At 38.3% G+C, this 23,903-nt stretch overlaps 1 non-coding gene across 1 annotated transcript; it reads right to left on the bottom strand.

Annotated features, from left to right (window-relative positions):
- Window positions 1–15,861: 15,861 nt before the first annotated feature.
- Window positions 15,862–15,969, bottom strand: LOC112724925 (small nucleolar RNA R71). The gene has a single exon (XR_003164064.1). It is a non-coding gene; the product is annotated as a small nucleolar RNA R71 (small nucleolar RNA).
- Between the last annotated feature and the right edge of the window lie 7,934 nt (window positions 15,970–23,903).

Consider the following 23,903-nt stretch of genomic DNA (forward strand, 5'->3'; position numbering starts at 1 on the left):
CATAAGGAGGTTTAATGGAATCTCTATGGTCTCTAGATGAGCCTCAGATTCCTTTGGTTCCTCAAAGGGAAACTCCTTATTGGTCACTGGACGTCCCAGGAGGTCTTTCTCCTTGGGATTTACGTCCTCCTCTTCTCTTACAGGTTCAGCCATGGTAATTAATTAATGGCCTTGCACTCTCTTTTTGGATTTTCTTCTGTATTGCTTGGGAGAGTACTAGGAGGGATTTCAGTGATCCTTTTACTCAGCTGGCCTACTTGTGCTTCCAAATTTCTAATGGAAGACCTTGTTTCATTCATGAAACTTACAGTGGCCTTGGACAGATCAGAGACTAAGTTTGCTAATTTAGAGGTATTTTGTTCAGAGTTCTCTGTCTGTTGCTGAGTGGATGATGGAAAATGCTTGCTATTGCTAAACCTGTATCTTCTACCATTATTAAAGCCTTGTTGAGGCTTTTGTTGATCCTTCCATGAGAGATTTGGATGATTTCTCCATGATGGATTATAGGTGTTTCCATAAGGTTCACCTAAGTAATTCACCTCTGCTATTGCAGGGTTCTCAGGATCATAAGCTTCTTCTTCAAAAGATGCCTCTTGAGTACTGTTGGATGCAGCTTGCATTCCATTCAGACTCTGAGAAATCATATTGACTTGCTGAGTCAATATTTTGTTCTGAGCCAATATGGCATTCAGAGTATCAATTTCAAGAACTCCCTTCTTCATAGGCGTCCCATTAATCACAGGATTCCTCTCAGAAGTGTACATGAACTGGTTATTAGCAACCATGTCAATGAGTTCTTGAGCTTCTACAGGCGTTTTCTTTAGGTGAATGGATCCACCTGCAGAAGTATCCAATGACATCTTTGATAGCTCAGATAAACCATCATAGAATATATCCAGGATGGTCCATTCTGAAAGCATGTCAGAAAGACACTTTTTGGCCAGCTGCTTGTATCTTTCCCAAGCTTCATAGAGGGATTCACCTTCCTTCTGTCTGAAGGTTTGAACATCCACTCTAAGCTTGCTCAGCTTTTGAGGAGGAAAGAACTTGGCTAAGAAAGCCATGACCAGCTTATCCCAAGAGTTCAGGCTGTCTTTGGGTTGAGAGTTCAACCACACTCTAGCTCTGTCTCTTACAGCAAAAGGGAAAAGCATGAGCCTGTAGACTTCAGGATCTACTCCATTACTCTTAACAGTATCACAGATCTGCAAGAATTCAGTTAAGAACTGAAAAGGATCTTCAGATGGAAGTCCATGAAACTTGCAGTTCTGCTGCATCAGAGAAACTAGTTGAGGTTTCAGCTCAAAATTGTTTGCTCCAATAGCAGGAATGGAGATGCTTCTTCCATGTAAATTGGAATTTGGTGCAGTAAAGTCACCAAGCATTCTCCTTGCATTATTATTATTTTCGGCTACCATCTCCTCTTCCTGTTCGAAAATTTCTGAAAGGTTCTCTCTGGATTGCTGTAATTTAGCTTCTCTTAGTTTTCTCTTCAGAGTCCTTTCAGGTTCTGGATCTGCTTCAACAAGAATATTCTTGTCCTTGCTCCTGCTCATATGACAAAGAAGAGGGCACAGAAAAAAAAATAATAATAATAGGGATCCTTTATACCACAGTATAGAGGTCCTTCTGTGAGTAGAAGAAAAGAAGAAGAAAATCTGAACTTAGAGAGAGAGAGAGAGGGAGTTCGGATTTTTTTTGGTGAGAGGAGGAGATGTTAGTGGATGAATAAATAAATAGAATAAGATGAGAGAGGGAAAATTTCGAAAATAATTTTTTTGAAAAAGAGTTAGTGATTTTTGAAAATAGTTTTTGAAAAAGGTTAGTAGTTTTCGAAAATTGAAATCAAAAATTAAAATAATTAGTTAATTAAAAAGAATTTTTGAAAAAGAGGGAAGATATTTTCAAAAATTAGAGAGAGAGAGTTAGTTAGGTAGTTTTGAAAAAGATAAGAAACAAACAAAATGTTAGTTAGTTAGTTGAAACAAATTTTGAAAAGATAAGAAGATAAGAAGTTAGAAAAGATATTTTGAAATCAAATTTTTTAAAAAAAAAAACAAAATAAGACGATATTTTTGAAAAGATATGATTGAAATTAGTTTTGAAAAAGATTTGATTTTTAAAATCACAATTAATGACTTGATTCACAAGAAATCACAAGATATGATTCTAGAACTCAAAGTTTGAATCTTTCTTAACAAGCAAGTAACAAACTTGAAATTTTTGAATCAAAACATTAATTGTTATTGTTATTTTCGAAAATTTGATATAAAAATAAGAAAAAGATTTTTGAAAAATATTTTTAGAATTTTTGAAAATAACTAAGAAAAATGAAAAAGATTTGATTTTTGAAAAAGATAAGATTTTTAAATTGAAAATTTGATTTGACTCATAAAAATAACTAGATTTTAAAAATTTTTGAGAAAGTCAAATCTAATTTTTGAAATTTTAAGAGAGAAAAAGGGTAAGATATTTTTTTGATTTTTTGAATTTTTATGATGAGAGAGAAAAACATGGAAATGATGCAATGCATGAAATTTTTAGATCAAAACAATGAATGCATGCAAGAATGCTATGAATGTCAAGATGAACACCAAGAACATATTTTTGAAAAATTTTTAATGCAAGGAAAACATGCAAGACACCAAACTTAGAAATCTTTGATGCTTAGACTCTATGGATGCAAGAATGCATATGAAAAACACCATACAACACAAAACAAGAAAACATCAAGATCAAACAAGAAGACTTACCAAGAATAACTTGAAGATCATGAAGAACACCATGAATGCATGAATTTTCGAAAAATACAAAATGAATATGCAATTGACACCAAACTTATAACATGACACATGACTCAAACAAGAAACATGAAAAATATTTCTGATTTTTATGATTTTATGATTTTTTTTGTATTTTCTTTAAAAAAATTTTTTTTTCGAAAATCATTTTGAAAAAGAAAAAAATAAGGCTTCCAAAATTTTTAATATGAATTCCAGGAATCTTATGCTCTTTAGTCTAAAGCTCCAATCAAAGGGTAAGGCATGGCTTAATAGCTAGCCAGGCTTTAGTATGTAACTTAGACATGACACGCCTAACATGCCCTACAGAGGAATTAGACATGGCTTTACAGCCAGCCAGGCTTCAACATGCTTCATGAAACACTAGAATTCATTCTAAAAAATTTTGAAGAAAAATATATTTTTGAAAACATTTATTTTTTTTTTTCGAAAACATATGAGAAATTTTTGAAAGATTTTTGAAAAATTTTTTTGAAAAGAAAACGAAAAGAAAGTTACCCAACCTGAGCAACAAGATGAACCGTCAGTTGTCTAAACTCGAACAATCCCCGGCAACGGCGCCAAAAACTTTGTGCACGAAATTGTGATCTCTGGTAATGGCTCCAAAAACTTGGTGCTCTAGTCTCAATTCATAATTTGTCACAACTTTGATACAACTAACCAGCAAGTGCACTGGGTTGTCCAAGTAATAAACCTTATGTGAGTAAGGGTCGATCCCACGGAGATTGTTGGTATGAAGCAAGCTATGATCACCTTGTAAATCTCAGTCAGGAGGATATAAAATAGTTATGGAGTTTTCGAAAATAATATAATAAAATAAGGATAGAAATACTTATGTAATTCATTGGTGAGAATTTCAGATAAGCGTGTAGAGATGCTTTCGTTCCTCTGAATCTCTGCTTTCCCGCTGTCTTCATCCAATCAGTCTTACTCCTTTCCATGGCTGGCTTTATGCAAGGGCATCACCGTTGTCAATGGTTACATCCCATCCTCTTGTGAAAATGGTCCAAATACTCTGTCACAGCACGGCTAATCATCTGAGGTTCTCGATCATGCTGGAATAGGATTCACCCTCCTTTTGCGTCTGTCACTACGCCCAGCACTCGCGAGTTTGAAGCTCGTCACAGTTATTCAATCCCTGAATCCTACTCGGAATACCACAGACAAGGTTTAGACTTTCCGGATTCTCATGAATGCCGCCATCAATCTAGCTTACACCACGAAGATTCTGATTAAGAGATCTAAGAGATAATCATTCAATCGAAGGTAGAACGGAAGTGGTTGTCAGGCACGTGTTCATGGGGAATGATGATGATTGTCACGTTCATCACATTCAGGTTGAAGTGCGAATGAATATCTTAGAAGAGGAATAAGTTGAATTGAATAGAAAAACAGTAGTACTTTGCATTAATCTTTGAGGAACAGCAGAGCTCCACACCTTATTCTATGGAGTGCAGAAACTCTACCGTATGAAAATACATAAGTGAATAGAGGGTAGGCATGGCTGAGTGGCCAGCCTCCCATACGTGATCAATAGGGTTTATAATCCAAAGATGTCTAATACAATAGTAAAAAGTCCTATTTATAATAAACTAGCTACTAGGGTTTACAGAAGTAAGTAATTGATGCATAAATCCACTTCCGGGACCCACTTGGTGTGTGCTTGGGCTGAGCTTGAAGTCTACACGTGGAGAGGTCATTCTTGGAGTTGAACGCCAGCTTTTGTGCCATTTTGGGCGTTGAACTCCACTTTGCAACTTGTTTCTGGCGCTGGACGCCAGAATTGGGCAGAGTGCTGGTGTTGAACGCCAGTTTGCATCGTCTAAACTTGAGCCAAGTATGGACTATTATATATTGCTGGAAAGCCCTGGATGTCTACTTTCCAACTCAATTGGAAGCGCGCCATTTTGAGTTTTGTAGCTCCAGAAAATCCATTTTGAGTGCAGGGAGGTCAGAATCCAACAGCATCAGCAGTCCTTCTTCAACCTCTGAATCTGATTTTTGCTCAAGTCCCTCAATTTCAGCCAGAAAATACCTGAAATCACAGAAAAACACACAAACTCATAGTAAAGTCCAAAAATGTGAATTTAACATAAAAACTAATGAAAACATCCCTAAAAGTAACTAGATTCTACTAAAAACAATGCCAAAAAGCGTATAAATTATCCGCTCATCAGTCTTCTTGGACACCTCCTCCGAAGGAACAGTTGTTCTGAATAAGGGTGATGAGCTGTGGTTTTAGTTCAAAATTGTTGGCATGGATGGTTGGCTTTTGAATGCTACTTCCACAGTTTCCTGGGTTTGGATTGATGTAAGAGCCTAAAACTCTTCTATCCTCCCCAGCATGATTTGCTCGACCTCCTCCGCCATGGTTGTGAGCCTCTTCTTCATGATGGTTTTCCATGTTTTCTTCCATGCTTGGTTCAAAGTATTCCTCCTCTTCCTCAGCACCAACTACTCTTTTTCCTCTTGCTTCCCTCCTTAATCTAAAGAAGGTCCTCTCAGGTTCAGAATTAAAGGAAGTTGAAGCCCCACTTCTTCTCCCTGTCATACAACTAACAAGTACAAGCAATGAAAATAGATGTAGAAAGTATTTCTGTCAGAATGACTGTTAGTGTCAGTGATGCAATATATCAAATAGTTAGTGGGTTAGTGAAATGAATGGTAAATAACTAAAAACGAAAAAGTAGGAGGAAGGGAAGAAATTAACTAAAACTGAAAGTAAATTACTCAAACAGAAAATTAAATCAAACAAAACAAAAATGCTCAATCTAGTTATCTTCCAATTTAATCATTGTTGATGCACAATCAATCCTCGGCAACGGCGCCATAAACTTGATGCACGGAAAACTTGTCTCATAACAAATTTCCTTCGGTAAGTGTACCGAATTTGTCGTCAAGTAAAAACTCACAATAGAGTGAGGTCGAATCCCACAGGGATTGATTGATTAAGCAACTTTAATTATAGGAATGTTCTAGTTGAGTGAATCAGAATTTGGGTTGAGAATTGCAGAAAATTAAATGGCGGGAAAGTAAATAACAGAAAAGTAAATGCTAGAAATAAAGAGATGAATGTAGATGACGGAAAGTAAATTGCAGAATCTTAAATGGGAATGGGGTAATTGCTCATAAAAGTAAATGACAGAAATTAAAGAGAATGGGTAAGATCAGAAATGGGGAGTTCATTGGGCTCAGGAGATGTTGCATTCTCCGGATCAATTTCATTTTCATCTTTTCCTCAATCAATGCACTTATTGATCTCCTTGGCAATCTTAAGTGATGGAATTACAATTCCTTGTAAGTCAATCTCTCAAATCTTGATCAATAGCCAATTCCTTAGTCAATTGCTCATGAGAAGAGATGAAGTATGGTCACTGATTATACCACATGCATTTCCCAAATCAAGTGTTGAGAGGATTATAGTCACATATCCATCCAAACCCAATTTGGTCCAGCATGAGAAAGCATTTCTAGCATGATCTCTTCATTCCTCTTTCAAGGTTCAGAATAGATCCAAGTTTAAATAGCTTTATTTCCATGATAACTACCCAATTGGATGAAGATCGAAAGCTTTCAAGTAAAATCAAGAGAAAAGATAGAAGAAGAATAATGAAAACTAGTATTGATCCATCAAATTACAACAGAGCTCCCTAACCCAATGAAAGGGGTTTAGTTGTTCATAGCTCTGGAAAATAAAAACAAAGATGGAGAATACATGATGAAACTAGAAGTTTAGAGAAAGTAAAATACAGAGAGTAGTTCTATGCCAAGAGGCTCCCTATATTTTCCAACTCCCTTTTAATTCAAAGCTACTCCTATATATACTACTCTTCTGATCTTCTAGTTGGCTCTTCAAGTCTTGGGTATGGGCCTTTGGATTTTGAGTTTGAAGCAGTTATCTTCTTCATTGGGCCTAGTTTTACTTGCAGAGAGAAAGTGTGAAGTGGGCAGAGACTTTAGCTCAGGACATTAGTGGTGTTAATGTTTAAGTGGAAATGTGGGTTCGCGAACGTTAGTGACAATTACCTTTTTCACTAACGTTCCTCACCAAAGTAAGAGCCATGTTAACTCCAACATTAGTGGCACAAACGTTGTTACTAACGTTGCCTCTTTGTCCTTCGCACACGTTATTGGGACTTACCTTTCCCAATAACGTTGAGAAGTCTCCTCCTTCCCTACGTTAGAGTCCACGTTAACTTTAGTTAACGTGGCTCCTTAACGTAGGCTTGCCAACCTTCGAGAATGTTAGTGATACTTACCTTTGTCACTAACGTTCCAATGTGCCCCTAGCTCCCACGTTAGAGTCCACATTAACTAGGTTAACGTGGCCTTTAATGTGGCTGTGCTAGCCATCTCCAACGTTAGTGACAAAGGTGAATGTCACTAACTTTGGCTCATCATCTCTCCTCCTCACGTTAGCTTCCACGTTAACTAAGTTAACATGGGAGTTAACGTGGCTCATTGTGGCTTGTGTGGGCTCCTTCCAACGTTAGTGACAATGTTAGGTGTCACTAACGTTGGCGATCACCTTCGTTCTTCATGTTAGCTTCCACGTTAACTAGGTTAACGTGGGAGTTAACGTGGCTTATTGGGGCTTGTGTGGGTTAATCCAACGTTAGTGACAATGTTTGGTGTCACTAACGTTGTCGATCACCTACTTTCTTCACGTTAGATTCCACGTTAACTAGGTTAACGTGGAAGTTAACGTGGCTTATTGTGACTTGGCCAACGTTAGTGACAAAGTTGAATGTCACTAACGTTGGCTTCCCCTTTACTTCTTAACGTTAGAGGCCACGTTAACTAAGTTAACGTGGCTCTTAACGTGGCCACTTATGAGCTTGGTCCAACGTTAGTGACAAAGGTAAGTGTCACTAACGTTGGCTCCATTTCCTTTCCTCCACATTAGAGTTCACGTTAACTTAGTTAACGTGACTCTTAACGTGGGTAATGATGGCTTCGAGAGCGTTATTGGCGATTACTTTTCTCATTAACTTTGCAAGTTACTCCCATTCCACATTAGGAGTTACGTTAATTAGATTAACGTGGCTGCTAACGTGGTTCTTCCTTGCTTCCTTTGTCCTGAAATCAAGTAATAGAGTGCATCAAAGTTCTAGTCCAAGTCATGGGAAATACAACGTCCAATTTGTCATCAAATTCATGCAAAATCCTCATGAAATCATGTAAAGTGCACAATGTATGCTTGAATCAAGATGTAAGTGAATATCTACCAAAAACTAGCTTATTTTCTAAGAAAATGCATGAAACTACCCTAAAAACAGTAAAGAAAAGGTCAATGAAACTGGCCAAAATGCCCTGGCATCAATAAGAACAATCATGGAAAAGGCAAAAAACCCTCTACAATAAAATGAATGGATATTTGGAGCAAGAAAGAAGAAACAGAGAATTGCTAAGCAAGGAAGGTGAAGATCAATTGGTGGATAAAAAGGAAGAAGTGGAGAAGGAAGATGAAGAGGCCCCTGTGTCAAGCAAAATGTTAATGAAGAATGAGTTGGAGGAGGCATTTGAACCAGAAATTGCATATCCACAGAAGCCACTTGAGATGACAAAGGAACATGAAAACTCACAATCCTCACAAACTTCCCTGAACTAAAAATTTTCAGCGTTTGAACCTGTGATTAAAAGATATAAAGAGGAGATAAAGAAATCTTGGGAAGAACAACAGACCTCCTCCATGAAAGTGCTATTAAGTCAAATGTTGAGTGCAAAAGAGGAAGTGGAAGAACAAGAAAGTGAGGAAGTCAGTCAAGAAAATTCACACTCAAGTGAGGCAGAGAAGTACATGAAGGAAGAGCTCATTGAGCCACCAATTCAAAAGGCTCTGGATGAAGATAAAATTCCAATAAGCACACAGCAACTAAATCTTGAATCCAAAGAAGTGAAGGCAACTAAAAAGAGCACCAATCCTATCCCTGATTCAGCAAGCAAGCTCAATCAAGCCATTTACAAAAGGAAGCTTGCTGAGAAGAGACCAAGAAAGGGGACACTAGCTAGTACATTTCTCCCCCTTGAGGTCATTCCTCTTAACAAACTGGAAGAAGAGGAAGAAAGTGAAGAACAACATGTCAAGCTAATGACATTAAAAGAGCGCTTGTTGGGAGGTAACCCAACCTTAGGTAACATTTCATTTATCTGCTTGGTTTATTTTCTTTCTTTGCTGTGTTTAAATTTCAATAAATTGGCATATGATTACATTCTAAGTTTGATGTTGCCCTGCAACAATTTATTTTTAATCCCTATGGATGATTGCATCAAATCTGAATTGAAAATGTCACACTAAGATTCTAAGTTTGGTGTGCCACTTATTTTCTATGCAATTCATTAAGCAACACCACTTGTCTGCATAATCATAATGCCCTTTGTAGTGTTATCTTTCTTTTAGTTAGACAATTTTAGTTTTCTCTTTGTTTTAGTCATTTCTTTGTTTTTAATGCTTTCTTTTATTAGCTATTTTTGTTAATACATCACCAAGAGATCCTTATTCATGACAGATTCTTGGCTTGGTGATTGTATTTAACATACAACAGTTCCTTGTGTTTAGTTTTAGTTCAAATAAACTGACATGTGGTTGCATTCTAAGTTTGGTGTTGCTATGCAACAAAATTTGTTTCCAATCAATACTGGACACTTGCATCAATTCCAAGTGAGAGTGTCATACTAAGTTTGGTATGCCACTTATATTTTTATGCAATGTATCATGAACACTCTTTTATGTTTGCAATCACAATGTCTCTGTCTCCTGTGTCTTGATGATTATTTTGCTTGCTTAAAACACATGTACTACTAACATTTCATTGTATGAGACATTCATGATTCATCTTAGCCCCATAGCCATTGTTCTAAGTGTTGCTTGAGGATGAGTAAGCATTCTGAGTTTGGCAAGGAAAAGGGAAGAATTGAAGGAAAAGGATAATAGTAGAGAAGATGAATTACAAGGTTGTAAAGTTCCTTCTCCTCTCATTTGTTTCCAGCACTTTAAATTGCATGGTTGTCTTTATCTTCTCTGTATGCATGTGTGGTATGAATAAGCATAGCCTGAATTTTGATTTGTAACATGTTGCTGTGCCACTATAACTACCAACTTGAGTTTTGTAAAGTTCAAAGCAGTAAAGTATCATGATCATAAACAAACAAGGTTATTAAAGAAGAATTTAGCATGTGCATACAAGTATTGGAAGGCTAGTATGGTTAACTGTTGCTCAATTACATTAGATTTTATTTAATTAAAGTTTTCATCTAGAACATTTTGTGAAATCTTTGGAAATCATGAAAACCTTGAAAAAGCAAATACAATTAAAGCAAGAAAAGAAAAAGGGAAAGAATGAGAAAGCTGAAGGCTCTGAGTACCAATGACAATTCATTTGTTAAGTACTTATGGTGTTTATGTATCAAGCAAAAAGCTTGAAAACAAAACACTTAGAAGTCAAAGCTAGGCTCAAGTGCAAATGCACTCCCTCAAAGCTCAAGGCTCTGAGCATCAATGATTAGAGAGTCAAGAAAAGAAAAATTGAGCTTAATGAAGTCCTCTAATTCAAATGCTTGTGTGCTTGTGTATCAAGTGGTAATACTTGAAAACAAAGCATTTAGAGTCGTAGCTTTGTTATCAACTCATGGGGCAAAGCACCCAAAAGGAGAAGCTAATAAGAAAACCAAAAGCTTGTTTCAAGGGAGAATTATAAGGAAAAGATTTCATAAATTGAGCTAGATAGAAGCATCAATCATTTATATCTCTTTTGTGATTGTAGCATACATAGAAAACTAGCTAACCATGAATATTGAATTGCTATTCTTCATACCTTGGATAGTCAATCTTTATTGCATGATTCTTTTCTTGCTTGGGGACAAGCAAGGTTTAAGTTTGGTGTTGTGATGACATGTCATCATGTCATATTTTTCTATACTTTTTCATACAAGAAATTGATAATTAGTGCTTAAATATTACATTCATTTGTGCTTAAATGGTATATTTCTCTGATCTTTTGATTTGATAAACTTTGTAGGAAATAAGAAGAAAAAGAAGCAAAAAAGCACAAAATAAGCTAAAAAGGAGAAAAAAAGAGTTTTAGAGCACACTTTGAAGTTAGAGCACACTTTGATGCCTTAGGCCACGCTTTTAAAAGGGCCATGACCATGAATGAAGGAAACAAAGGCTAGCGCTCAATTACAGGGAGCGCTACGTTAAAATTGTTAACTTTTTCGGGTTTTTTTCTAGCCTTGTGACAGCATGACCATGCCTCCTTCAAAGGGCCATAACTTGAGCTATAGATGTCCATTTGATGTGCTTCTAGTTGCGTTGGAAAGCTGACATTTAGAGCTTTCCAACGATATATAGCAATCCATATTTGGCATGAAATTGAAGCACAAGTGAAAGACATCTTTAAGGCCCAAAAATCAAGCATAGCGCTCACAAAATGAAGCAACCAAGGATCGAAGAAGGGAACCAAGGCATCATGTGTAGTGCTACGTTACTTCTTTTAACTTTTTCGTGACTTTCACACTTGGTAGGCCATCCTATGCATTAGGTAGCACTCAATGAGTGAACTGAGCGCTCAATAAGTGAGCGCTAGGCAATGTTTCAAGTAGCGCTACGTTGCATTACTTAACTGAGCGCTTCACTGGGAGCTGCCCCATGCCTCAAACCAACTTGAACCAAGCAACCTTGACCCATGCTCCAAACCAATTGAACCATGGCCAACCGGACCCATCTCTCTTCAAATCTGAAGCAAGCAAAGCCCATATCATCACTCAAAGGCACAAGAACAAGCTAGATTAGGAATTTCATTTAATTGTAATTTGTTTTCAATTTCAATTTCATTTTTTATTTTGTAAAATGCCTATATAAAGGCATCTGTTCCATTTTAGAAAAAAGGAGGCTGGCTCTGCTAGAGAGCATTAGGAGTAGGATAGAATAGAAAATCTTCTTTGAAACACTTTTAATTTTTCTGCACTTTCTATTTTTAAATCTTGAATTCAGTTTATGCAAAATTCAATTCCTGCAATCTTCTACTCCAATTTCCCTCTTCTGTAATTTTACAATTCAGTTACATTGAGCTTGATTTTAATCTTCTGTTCCCATTTCTTTTTGTTTCTATTGCTCTCAATTTACTTTTATGCAATTGATGAGCAGATAATTTATACGCTTTTTGGCATTATTTTAAGTATATTTTTAGCATGTTTTAGTTAGTTTTTATTATATTTTTATTAGTTTTTATTTAAAATTCACTTTTCTAGACTTTACTATGAGTTTGTGTTTTTTTCTGTGATTTCAGGTATTTTCTGGCTGAAATTGAGGGACCTGAGCAAAAATCTGATTCAGAGGATGAAAAGGACTGCAGATGCTGTTGAATTCTTACCTCCCTGCACTCGAAGTGGATTTTCTAGAGCTACAAAAGCCCAATTGGCACGCTCTCAATTGCATTGGAAAGTAGACATCCAGGGCTTTCCAGCAATATATAATAGTTCATACTTTGCGCAAGATTTGATGGCCCAAATCGGCGTTCAAAGTCAGCATCAGAATTCCCAGTGTTAAACGCCGGAACTGGCACCAAAGTGGGAGTTAAACGCCCAAACTTGCACAAAAGCTGGCGTTTAACTCCAGGAAAAGTCTCTACACGAAAATGCTTCAATGCTCAACCCAAGCACACACCAAGTGGGCCCGGAAGTGGATATTTACGTCATTTACTCATTTTTGTAAACCCTAAGCTACTAGTTCTCTATAAATAGGACCTTTTGCTATTGTATTTGAAGTCTAATCATGAGTAGTTCTATGCTACCTTAGATCACGTTTTGGGGCTGGCCTCATGGCCATGCCTAGACCATGTTCTTATGTATTTTCAACGGTAGAGTTTCTACACACCATAGATTAAGGTGTGGAGCTCTGCTGCACCTCGAGTATCAATGCAATTACTATTGTTCTTCTATTCAATTCAGCTTATTCTTGTTCTAAGATATCAATTGTTCTTCAACTTGATGAATGTGATGATCCGTGACACTCATCATCATTCTCACCTATGAACGTGTGCCTGACAACCACCTCCGTTCTACCTTCGATTGAGTGGATATCTCTTGGATTCCTTAATCAGAATCTTCGTGGTATAAGCTAGAATTGATGGCGGCATTCTTGAGAATCCGGAAGGTCTAAACCTTGTCTGTGGTATTCTGAGTAGGATTCAAGGATTGAATGACTGTGACGAGCTTCAAACTCGTGATTGTGGGGCGTTAGTGACAGACGCAAAAGAATCACTGGATTCTATTCCGACATGATCGAGAACCGACAGATGAATAGCCGTGCTGTGACAGAGTGCGTTGAACATTTTCACTGAGAGGACGGGATTGTAGCAACTGACAACGGTGATGCCCAACATACAGTTTGCCATGGAAAGGAGTAAGAAGGATTGGATGAAGACAGTAGGAAAGCAGAGAGACGGGAGGGACAAAGCATCTTCATACGCTTATCTGAAATTCTCACCAATGAATTACATAAGTATCTCTATCTTTATTTTATGTTTTATTTATCTTTTAATCATTCATCATCCATAACCATTTGAATCTGCCTGACTGAGATTTACAAGATGACCATAGCTTGCTTCATACCAACAATCTCCGTGGGATCGACCCTTACTCACGTAAGGTTTATTACTTGGACGACCCAGTGCACTTGCTGGTTAGTTGTGCGAAGTTGTGATAAAGAGTTGAGATTACAATTGTGCGTACCATGTTGATGGAGCCATTGATGATCACATTTTCGTGCACCAAGTTTTTGGTGCCGTTGCCGGGGATTGTTCGAGTTTGGACAACTGACGGTTCATCTTTTTGCTTAGATTAGGTACTTTTCCTTTTTATTTTTTCGAAAAATTTTTTTCAAAAATACGAAAAGATTTTCTATTTTGTTCTTCAGAGTTTTTAAGAATGAATTCTAGAGTTTCATGATGATTTGTTGAAGTCTGGCTGGCTGAGAAGCCATGTCTAATCTTTTGGACCGAGGTTTCAACTTATCATCACAAGAGCTTGTTGATTTCTATCAATTTTGCTGTTGAAAGCAATGATCTGCTAAAGCTTGGCTGGCCATTGGCCATGTCTAGTGTTTTGGACCGGAGCTTTCATTAAAAGCTTGGCTGGCTAGTAAGCCATGTCTAATTCCTGGACCGGAGTCTTAGACTAGCATTGCAATGATTCCTGGAACTCTTATTAAAAATTTTGAACCCCTTTATTTTCTTTTCCACTCAATTTTCGAAAAAATACAAAAAATTTTAAAATCATAAAACCAAAAATATTCTATGTTTCTTGTTTGAGTCTATTGTCTAATTTTAAGTTTGGTGTCAATTGCATATTTCTATTTTTCTTGCATTTTTCAAAAATTACATGCATGTGTCTTCATTTATCTTCAAGTTGTTCTTGATGATTTTCTTGCTCTGATCTTTAAATTCTCTTGTTTAGTGTGTTTTGTTGTTTTTCATATGCATTCTCAATTTGTTAGTGTCTCCTATATGAAAATTTTTAAGTTTGATGTCCTGCATGCATTGTTTATTTGATCTTAGTTGCATTTTTATTGTTTCTCATCATCAAAAAAATTCAAAAATATTTTTCAAAACTATGTCTTTTCAAGTCAATAATACAGAGAATTGAAGATTCAGAACATTCAACAGAGGAATCAAACAGAAAAAGCTGGGCGTTCAAAACGCCCAGTGAAGAAGGAAAACTGGCGTTTAAACGCCAGCCAGGGTACCTGGCTGGGCGTTTAACGCCCAAAAAGGTAGAGATTTGGGCGTTAAACGCCAGAATGGGCACCATTCTGGGCGTTTAACGCCAGGATGACACTAGAGGGAAGATTTTGTTTTTAATTCACATTTTTTTCAAGTTTTCATTTTTTTTCAAAATTAAATCTTTTTCAAATCATATCTTTTCAATCATATCTCTTTCAAAATCAATTTCTTTCTATTTTATATTTATTTTTACCATTTTCAAAAATCCTTGCTTCAATTCAAGATTTACTTCAAAAATTTTCAAGTTGTTACTTGCCTATTAAGAAATGATCAAATTTTAAATTTTAGAATCATATCTTTTAATTTCTTGATAGTCAAGTAATCAACTTTAATTTTAAAAATTTTCTTTTTCTAAATTGATTTTCAATCATATATTTTCAAACATATCTTTTCAATTACATCTTTTTCAAAATTAATTTTTTCAATCATATCTTTTTCTAATTTCAAAATCTTTTTCAAAAATCACTTGATTTCTTTTCCAACTCTAATTTTCGAAAATCATTCTTCAATTTTTCAAAATTATTTCAAAATATTTTACTTTAATTCTTCCCCTCTTCCCACATCTTTCTATTTAAGGACTAACACTCCTCCATTATCAATAATTCGAATTTTATCTCTCTTGATAAGTTCGAATTCTTCTACCTCCTCCTTCTATTCTTCTTTTCCTCTGACACCTCAAGGAATCTCTATATTGTGACATAGAGGATTCCATACTTTCTTGTTCTCTTCTCTTTCATATGAGCAGGAGCAAAGACAAAGGCATTCTTGTTGAGGCTGATCCTGAACCTGAAAGGACCTTAAAGCAAAAGCTAAGATAAGCTAAGGCACAACTCTCTGTAGAGGACCTAACAGAAATCTTCAAACTAGAAGAAGACATGGCAGCCGAAAACAACAACAATGCCAACAATGCAAGGAAGGTGCTGGGTGACTTTACTGCACCTACTCCCGACTCCTATGGGAGAAGCATCTCTATCCCTGCCATTGGAGCAAACAACTTTGAGCTTAAGCCTCAATTAGTTTCTCTGATGCAACAGAATTGCAAGTTTCATGGACTTCCATTAGAAGATCCTCATCAGTTTTTAGCTGAATTCTTACAAATCTGTGACACTGTCAAGACCAATGGGGTTGACCCTAAGGTCTATAGACTTATGCTATTCCCTTTTGCTGTAAGAGACGGAGCTAGGATATGGTTGGATTCACAACCTAAGGAAAGCCTGAACTCTTGGGAAAAGCTAGTCAATGCCTTCTTGGCAAAGTTCTTTCCACCTCAAAAATTGAGTAAGCTTAGAGTGGAAGTCCAAACCTTCAGACAGAAGGAAGGTGAATCCCTCTATGAAGCTTGGGAAAGATACAAATAATTGATCAGAAAGTGTCCTTCTGACATGCTTTCTGAATGGAGCATCATAGGTATCTTCTATGATGGTCTGTCTGAACTGTCCAAGATGTCATTGGACAGCTCTGCTGGAGGATCTCTTCATCTGAAGAAGACGCCTTCAGAAGCTCAGGAACTCATTGAAATGGTTGCAAATAACCAATTCATGTACACTTCTGAGAGGAATCCTGTGAATAATGGGACAAGTCAGAAGAAAGGAGTTCTTGAGATTGATACTCTGAATGCCATATTGGCTTAGAACAAAATATTGACTCAGCAAGTCAATATGATTTCTCAAAGTCTGTCTGGAATGCAAGCTGCACCAGGCAGTACTAAGGACGCTTCATCTGAAGAAGAAGCCTATGATCCTGAGAACCCATCAATGGAAGAGGTGAATTACATGGGTGAACCCTATGGAAACACCTACAATCCTTCATGGAGAAACCATCCAAATATCTCATGGAAGAACCAACAGAGGCCTCAACAAGGCTTCAACAACAACAATGGTGGAAGAAACAGGTTTAGCAATGGCAAGCCTTTTCCATCATCTTCTCAGCAGCAGATAGAGAACTCTAAGTAGAACCACTCTGACTTAGCAACCATGGTCTCTGATCTAATTAAAACCACTCAGAGTTTCATGACTGAAACAAGGTCCTCTATTAGAAATTTGGAGGCACAAGTGGGTCAGCTGAGCAAGAAAGTTACTGAACTCCCTCCTAGTACTCTTCCAAGCAATACAGAAGAGAACCCAAAAGGAGAGTGCAAGGCCATAAACACAATCAACATGGCCGAATTTGGAGAGGAGGAAGAGGCAGTGATCGCCACTGAGGAAGACCTCAATGGACGTCCACTGGCCTCCAATGAGTTCCCTAATGAGGAGCCATGGGAATCTGAGGCTCACACTGAGACCATAGAGATTCCATTGGATTTACTTCTGCCATTCATGAGCTCTGATGAGTATTCCTCCTCTGAAGAGGATGAAGATGTCACTGAAGAGCAAGTTGCTAAGTACCTTGGAGCAATCATGAAACTAAATGACAAGTTATTTGGTAATGAGACTTGGGAGGATGAACCCCCTTTGCTCACCAAAGAACTGGATGACTTGACTAGGCAGAGATTACCTCAAAAGAGACAGGATCCGGGGAAGTTCTCAATACCTTGTACCATAGACACCATGACCTTTGAGAAGGCTCTGTGTGACCTAGGGTCAAGTGTAAACCTCATGCCTCTCTCTATAATGGAAAAGCTAGGGATCCTTGAGGTACAAGCTGCAAGAATCTCGCTAGAGATGGCAGACAATTCAAGAAAATAAGCTTATGGACTTGTAGAGGATGTCTTGGTAAAGGTTGGAGACCACTACATCCCTGCTGATTTCATAGTCCTAGAGACTGGGAAGTGCATGGATGAATCCATCATCCTTGGCAGAACCTTCCTAGCCACAGCAAAGGCTGTGATTGATGTTGACAGAGGAGAATTTATCATTCAAGTGAATGAAGAATCCCTTGTGTTTAAGGCTCAAGGATATCCCTCTGTAACCATGGAGAAGAAGCATGAAGAGCTTCTCTCAAAACAGAGTCAAGCAGAGCCCCCACAGTCAAACTCTAAGTTTAGTGTTGGGAGGCCACAACCAAACTCTAAGTTTGGTGTTGAACCCCCACATTCAAACTCTAAGTTTGGTGTTGGGAGGTTTCAACATTGCTCTGAACATCTGTGAGGCTCCATGAGAGCCCACTGTCAAGCTACTGACATTAAAGAAGCGCTTGTTGGGAGGTAACCCAATGTTATATCTATCTATTTTCCATTGTTATTTTATGTTTTCTGTAGGTTGATGATCATGTGAAGTCACAAAAACAATTGAAAAAGCAAAAACAGAATGAAAAATAGAGAAAAAAACAGCACACCCTGGAGGAAAAGCTTGCTGGTGTTTAAACGCCAGTAAGGGCAGCAAATGGGCGTTTAACGCCCAGTCTGGCACCATTCTGGGCGTTTAACGCCAGAAAGACGCACCAAACTGGCGTTTAATGCCAGGAATGGGAAAGGAGCTGGCGTTAAACGCCAGAAAAGGGCAGCAGCCCGGCGTTTAACGCCAGAATTGGCAGAAAGGGCATTTTTGCACGCCACTCGGTGCAGGGATGAGCTATCCTTGACACCTCAGGATCTGTGGACCCCACAGGATCCCCACCTACCTCACCATCCAAATTCAAACCACTTTCCCTCCCAAACCCACCCATACTAGCCGAACCCTACACCCCTCTCAACTCCTATATAAACCCATCTTCACTCCTTCATTTTCACACAACCTCAACACCACTTCTCCCCCTTGGCCGAACCACAAAGCCTCCTCCATCTCCTCCATTTTTCTTCTGCTTCTACTCTTCTCTTTCTTTTTTTGCTCAAGGATGAGCAAACCTTCTAAGTTTGGTGTGGTAAAAGCGTTGCTTTTTGTTTTTCCATAACCATTTATGGCACCTAAGGCCGGAGAAACCTCTAGAAAGAGGAAAGGGAAGGCAAAAGCTTCCACCTCTGAGTCATGGGAGATGGAGAAATTCCTTTCAAGGGTGCATCAAGACCACTTCTATGAAGTTGTGGCCAAAAAAAAGGTGATCCCCGAGGTCCCTTTCAAGAGGGAAGCCGGTTTAACTAAGAAGGCATGACCTCAAGCCCATCACTAAAAAAAGGATGGAGCAAACAAGGGATCCCACTCATGGACATGAGCATGAGGAAATTCCTCATCATGAAATCCCTGAGATGCCTTAAGAGATGCACTTTCCCCCACAAAAATATTGGGAGCAAATCAACACCTCCCTAGGAGAATTGAGTTCCAACATGGGACAACTAAGGGTGGAGCACCAAGAACATTCCATCCTCCTCCATGAAATTAGAGAAGATCAAAGAATCATGAGAGAGGAGCAACAAACGCAAGGAAGAGACATTGAGGAGCTCAAGAACTCCATAAGATCTTCAAGAGGAAGAACAAGCCGCCATCACTAAGGTAGACCCGTTCTTTAATCTCCTTGTTCTTTACTTTCCTGTTTTTCGAATTTTTTATGCTTATGTTTATCTATGTTTGTGTCTTATGATCATTAGTATCTTAGTGTCTATGCCTTAAAGCTATAAGTGTCCTATGAATCCATCACCTTTCTTAAATGAAAAATGTTTTTAATTGAAAAAGAAAAAGAAGTGCATGAATTTCAAATTTTAAAACAATTTAATTATCTTGATGTGGTGGCAATGCTATTGTTTTTCTGAATGAATGCTTGAACAGTGCATATTTTTGAATTTGATTGTTTATGAATGTTAAAATTGTTGGCTCTTGAAAGAATGAAAGGAAAAGGAGAAATGTTATCTGATGATCTGAAAAATCATAAAATTGATTCTTGAAGCAAGAAAAAGCAGTGAAAAGCTTGCAGAAAAAAACGATATATGCGAAAAAAAAGAAAGAAAAAGCAAGCAGAAAAAGCCAATACCCCTTTAAACCAAAAGGCAAGGGTGATAAAAAGGATCCAAGGCTTTGAGCATCAGTGGATAGGAGGGCCCACAGGAATAAAATCCTGGCCTAAGCGGCTAAAACAAGTTGTCCCTAACCATGTGCTTGTGGCGTGAAGGTGTCAAGTAAAAACTTGAGACTGAGCGGTTAAAGTCGAGGTCCAAAGCAAAAAGAAGAGTGTGCTTAAGAACCCTGGACACCTCTCATTGGGGACTCTAGCAAAGCTGAGTCACAATCTAAAAAGGTTCACCCAGTTATGTGTCTGTGGCATTTATGTATCCGGTGGTAATACTGGAAAACAAAGTGCTTAGGGCCACGGCCAAGACTCATAAAGTAGCTGTGTTCAAGAATCAACATACTTAACTAGGAGAGTCAGTAACACTATCTGGATTCTGAGTTCCTATAGATGCCAATCATTCTGAACTTCAAAGGATAAAGTGAGATGCCAAAACTGTTCAGAAGCAAAAAGCTAAAAGCCCCGCTCATCTAATTAGTACTGATCTTCATAGATATTTTTGGAATTCATTGTATATTCTCTTCTTTTTATCCTATTTTATTTTCAGTTGCTTGGGGACAAGCAACAATTTAAGTTTGGTGTTGTGATGAGCAGATAATTTATACGCTTTTTGGCATTGTTTTTAGTATGTTTTTAGCATGTTTTAGTTAGTTTTTATTATATTTTTATTAGTTTTTATTTAAAATTAACTTTTCTGGACTTTACTATGAGTTTGTGTGTTTTTCTGTGATTTCAGGTATTTTCTGGCTGAAATTGAGGGACCTGAGCAAAAATCTGATTCAGAGGCTGAAAAGGACTGCAGATGCTGTTGGATTCTGACCTCCCTGAACTCGAAGTGGATTTTCTGGAGCTACAAAAGCCCAATTGGCGCGCTCTTAATTGCGTTGGAAAGTAGACATCCAGGGCTTTCCAGAAATATATAATAGTCTATACTTTACCCAAGATTTGATGGCCCAAACCGGCGTTCAAAGTCAGCATTAGAATTCCCAGCGTTAAACGCCGGAACTGGCACCAAAGTGGGAGTTAAACGCCCAAACTGGCACAAAAGCTGGCGTTTAACTCCAGGAAAAGTCTCTACACGAAAATGCTAAAAATTCTCAGCCCAAGCACACACCAAGTGGGCCCGGAAGTGGATATTTACGTCATTTACTCATTTTTGTAAACCCTAAGCTACTAGTTCTCTATAAATAGGACCTTTTGCTATTGTATTTGAAGTCTAATCTTTGAGTAGTTCTATGCTACCTTAGATCATGTTTTGGGGCTGGCCTCATGGCCATGCCTAGACCATGTTCTTATGTATTTTCAACGGTGGAGTTTCTACACACCATAGATTAAGGTGTGGAGCTCTGTTGCACCTCGAGTATCAATGCAATTACTATTGTTCTTCTATTCAATTCAGCTTATTCTTGTTCTAAGATATCACTTGTTCTTCAACTTGATGAATGTGATGATCCGTGACACTCATCATCATTCTCACCTATGAACGTGTGCCTGACAACCACCTCCGTTCTACCTTCGATTGAGTGGATATCTCTTGGATTCCTTAATCAGAATCTTCGTGGTATAAGCTAGAATTGATGGCGGCATTCTTGAGAATCCGGAAGGTCTAAACCTTGTTTGTGGTATTCTGAGTAGGATTCAAGGATTGAATGACTGTGACGAGCTTCAAACTCGTGATTGTGGGGCGTTAGTGACAGACGCAAAAGAATCACTGGATTCTATTCCGACATGATCGAGAACCGACAGATGAATAGTCGTGCTGTGACAAAGTGCGTTGAACATTTTCACTGAGAGGACGGGATTGTAGCCACTGACAACGGTGATGCCCAACATACAGCTTGCCATGGAAAGGAGTAAGAAGGATTGGATGAAGACAGTAGGAAAGCAGAGAGACAGGAGGGACAAAGAATCTTCATACGCTTATCTGAAATTCTCACCAATGAATTACATAAGTATCTCTATATTTATTTTATGTTTTATTTATCTTTTAATCATTCATCATCCATAACCATTTGAATCCGCCTGACTGAGATTTAAAAGATGACCATAGCTTGCTTCATACCAACAATCTCCGTGGGATCGACTCTTACTCACGTAAGGTTTATTACTTGGACGACCAAGTGCACTTGCTGGTTAGTTGTGCGAAGTTGTGATAAAGAGTTGAGATTACAATTGTGCGTATCATGTTGATGGCGCCATTGATGATCACAATTTCGTGCACCAGCAATTTAATTCCTCTGCAATTTACATTTGAGTTTGCTGTGAGCTTAATTTACATTTTCTGCAATTTACAATTCCTGCAATTATCCTGAGCTTTGATTTTCAGCCTCTTTAATTTCCAGCACCTAGCCCCCTTTAAATTTCATGCAATTTACCTTTCTTGTCATTTAAGATTCTGTCAATTTATATTCCTTGCTCTCTAAGCTTCTACCATTTACCTTCTGCATTTTACAATTCCTGTAATTTGTGTTCTGTTGCTTCAATTTCATCCAATTAACCAATGTTAGCTTGACTAGACTAATCACTCACTAAAGTTGCTTGATCCATCAATCCCTGTGGGATCGACCTCACTCTAAGTGAGTTTTACTACTTGATGCGACCAGTACACTTGTCGGTGAGTTTTGGTGTGGAATCTGATTTCCACCCATCAATAGCCCGCATAGAACCACCTTCTACCTCCACTCCTCAAGCTTCAAGTTCTAGTGCTATACCCTTCCAACCTCTACCCAACCTCAAGGTTGGCTTCAATGCCATTACCTTGTGGTCCGGAACCAAATTGCAAGAGAGGAGTCCGAAGGCACCGAGCCCAATGATAGTCACTCAGGATGAGGATGTAGTGGGGATAAAAGAAATTGAAGAGGATGATGAGGCACATGAGGTAGTTGAAGATGAAGTCCCTCAACCAAGGAGTGAAGTCTCTAAAGATGAGAATGTCTTGGAGGAAGTTGCTCAACCAATTCCATTTCCCACATTGGCAAGGAAGACCAAGAAACGTGTAGAGCTTAACCCCAAAATGGTGGATATGTTCAAGAAAGTTGAGGTAACTATCCATCTCTTTGATGCTATCCATCAACTACCTAAATATTCCAAGTTTCTTAAAGACTTATGCATGAACAAATTATGAGTTAGAAACTATTCCATTGGGGAGTTCTATTTCGGCTTTAATGGGAGCAATACCGGAAAAGTGTGGTGATCCGGGCCCTTGCTTTGTAACTTGAACCATAGATGGTGTCTAATTCATTGATTGTATGTGTGATCTTGGTGCATGCGTTAGTATTATGCCTCTTTCCGTTTATCATATATTGAAGCTCCCACCGTTGAAGCGGTCGGCGGCTAGGTTTGTCTTGGCGGAGAAGAGCATAATAACTGTGATGGGTATTGCGGAAGATGTGTTGGTAAACATAAAGGGTTTGGTATTTCCGATTGATTTTCATAACCTTGAGATGCCGCCTAGTGAATCTGAAAGGACATCGTCTATCTTACTTGGGAGGCTGTTTTTGAGGACCTCTAAGTTTAAATTGGATGTCTATTCGGGAACTTATTCTTTTGAGATTGACAGAAGAGTTGTAAGCTTTAGTCTTGATAAACCCATGAGGCACCCACCGGAGGATCATTCCATATTCCGGTATGACTTAATTGACAATGTTGTGGCTGAAGTACATTATGCTAATCTTGATGAGAAGAGTATGATTGAAGGATCAAGTGTGGGGAGCCCCCACGAATGTGAAGAGAACACCGTACCCCCTCCGGATCCACCGGAAATTCAAATGCCAAGTCAAGAACAAAGTGTAGAGTTGAAACCACTACCGGCCCACCTAAAATATGCCTATCTTGATGAAGCTCACAAGTTCCCGGTAATTGTTGCAAGGGAGCTCACTCCTCAACAAGAGGAGAAGTTGCTTCATGTTTTGAGGAGGAATAAAAAGGCTATAGGATGGAGCTTGGCGGACCTAGTGGGCATAAGCCCCCAAGTGTGTGAGCACTGAATCCTCCTAGAAGAAAGAGCTAGACCCATTCAGCAACCTCAAAGGCGTTTGAATCCTACCATTCTAGAGGTTGTAAAGAAGGAGGTAACCCAGTTATTAGAAGCGGACATTATCTATCTTATTTTGGATAATGAATGGATAAGTCCCGTACAAGTCGTCCCAAAGAAGTCCAGAGTTACTACAATCAAGAATGAGAGTGGGGAGCTTATAGCTACGAGGGTGCAAAACTCATGGAGGGTTTGTATTGACTACCGGAGTTTGAACACGGCCACTAGGAAGGATCACTTTCCGCTACCATTCGTCGATCAAGTGCTTGATCGATTGTCTGGTAAATCTCATTACTGTTTCTTAGATAGCTATTCGGGGTATTTTCAAATACGCATTGCTTTAGAAGATCAGGAGAAAACTACCTTTACATGCCCCTTTGGAACTTATGCCTACAAGCGCATGCCATTTGGCCT

The sequence above is a fragment of the Arachis hypogaea genome, chromosome 11, assembly GCF_003086295.3.
Source record: "Arachis hypogaea cultivar Tifrunner chromosome 11, arahy.Tifrunner.gnm2.J5K5, whole genome shotgun sequence".
NCBI classification, from domain to species: Eukaryota; Viridiplantae; Streptophyta; class Magnoliopsida; order Fabales; family Fabaceae; genus Arachis; species Arachis hypogaea.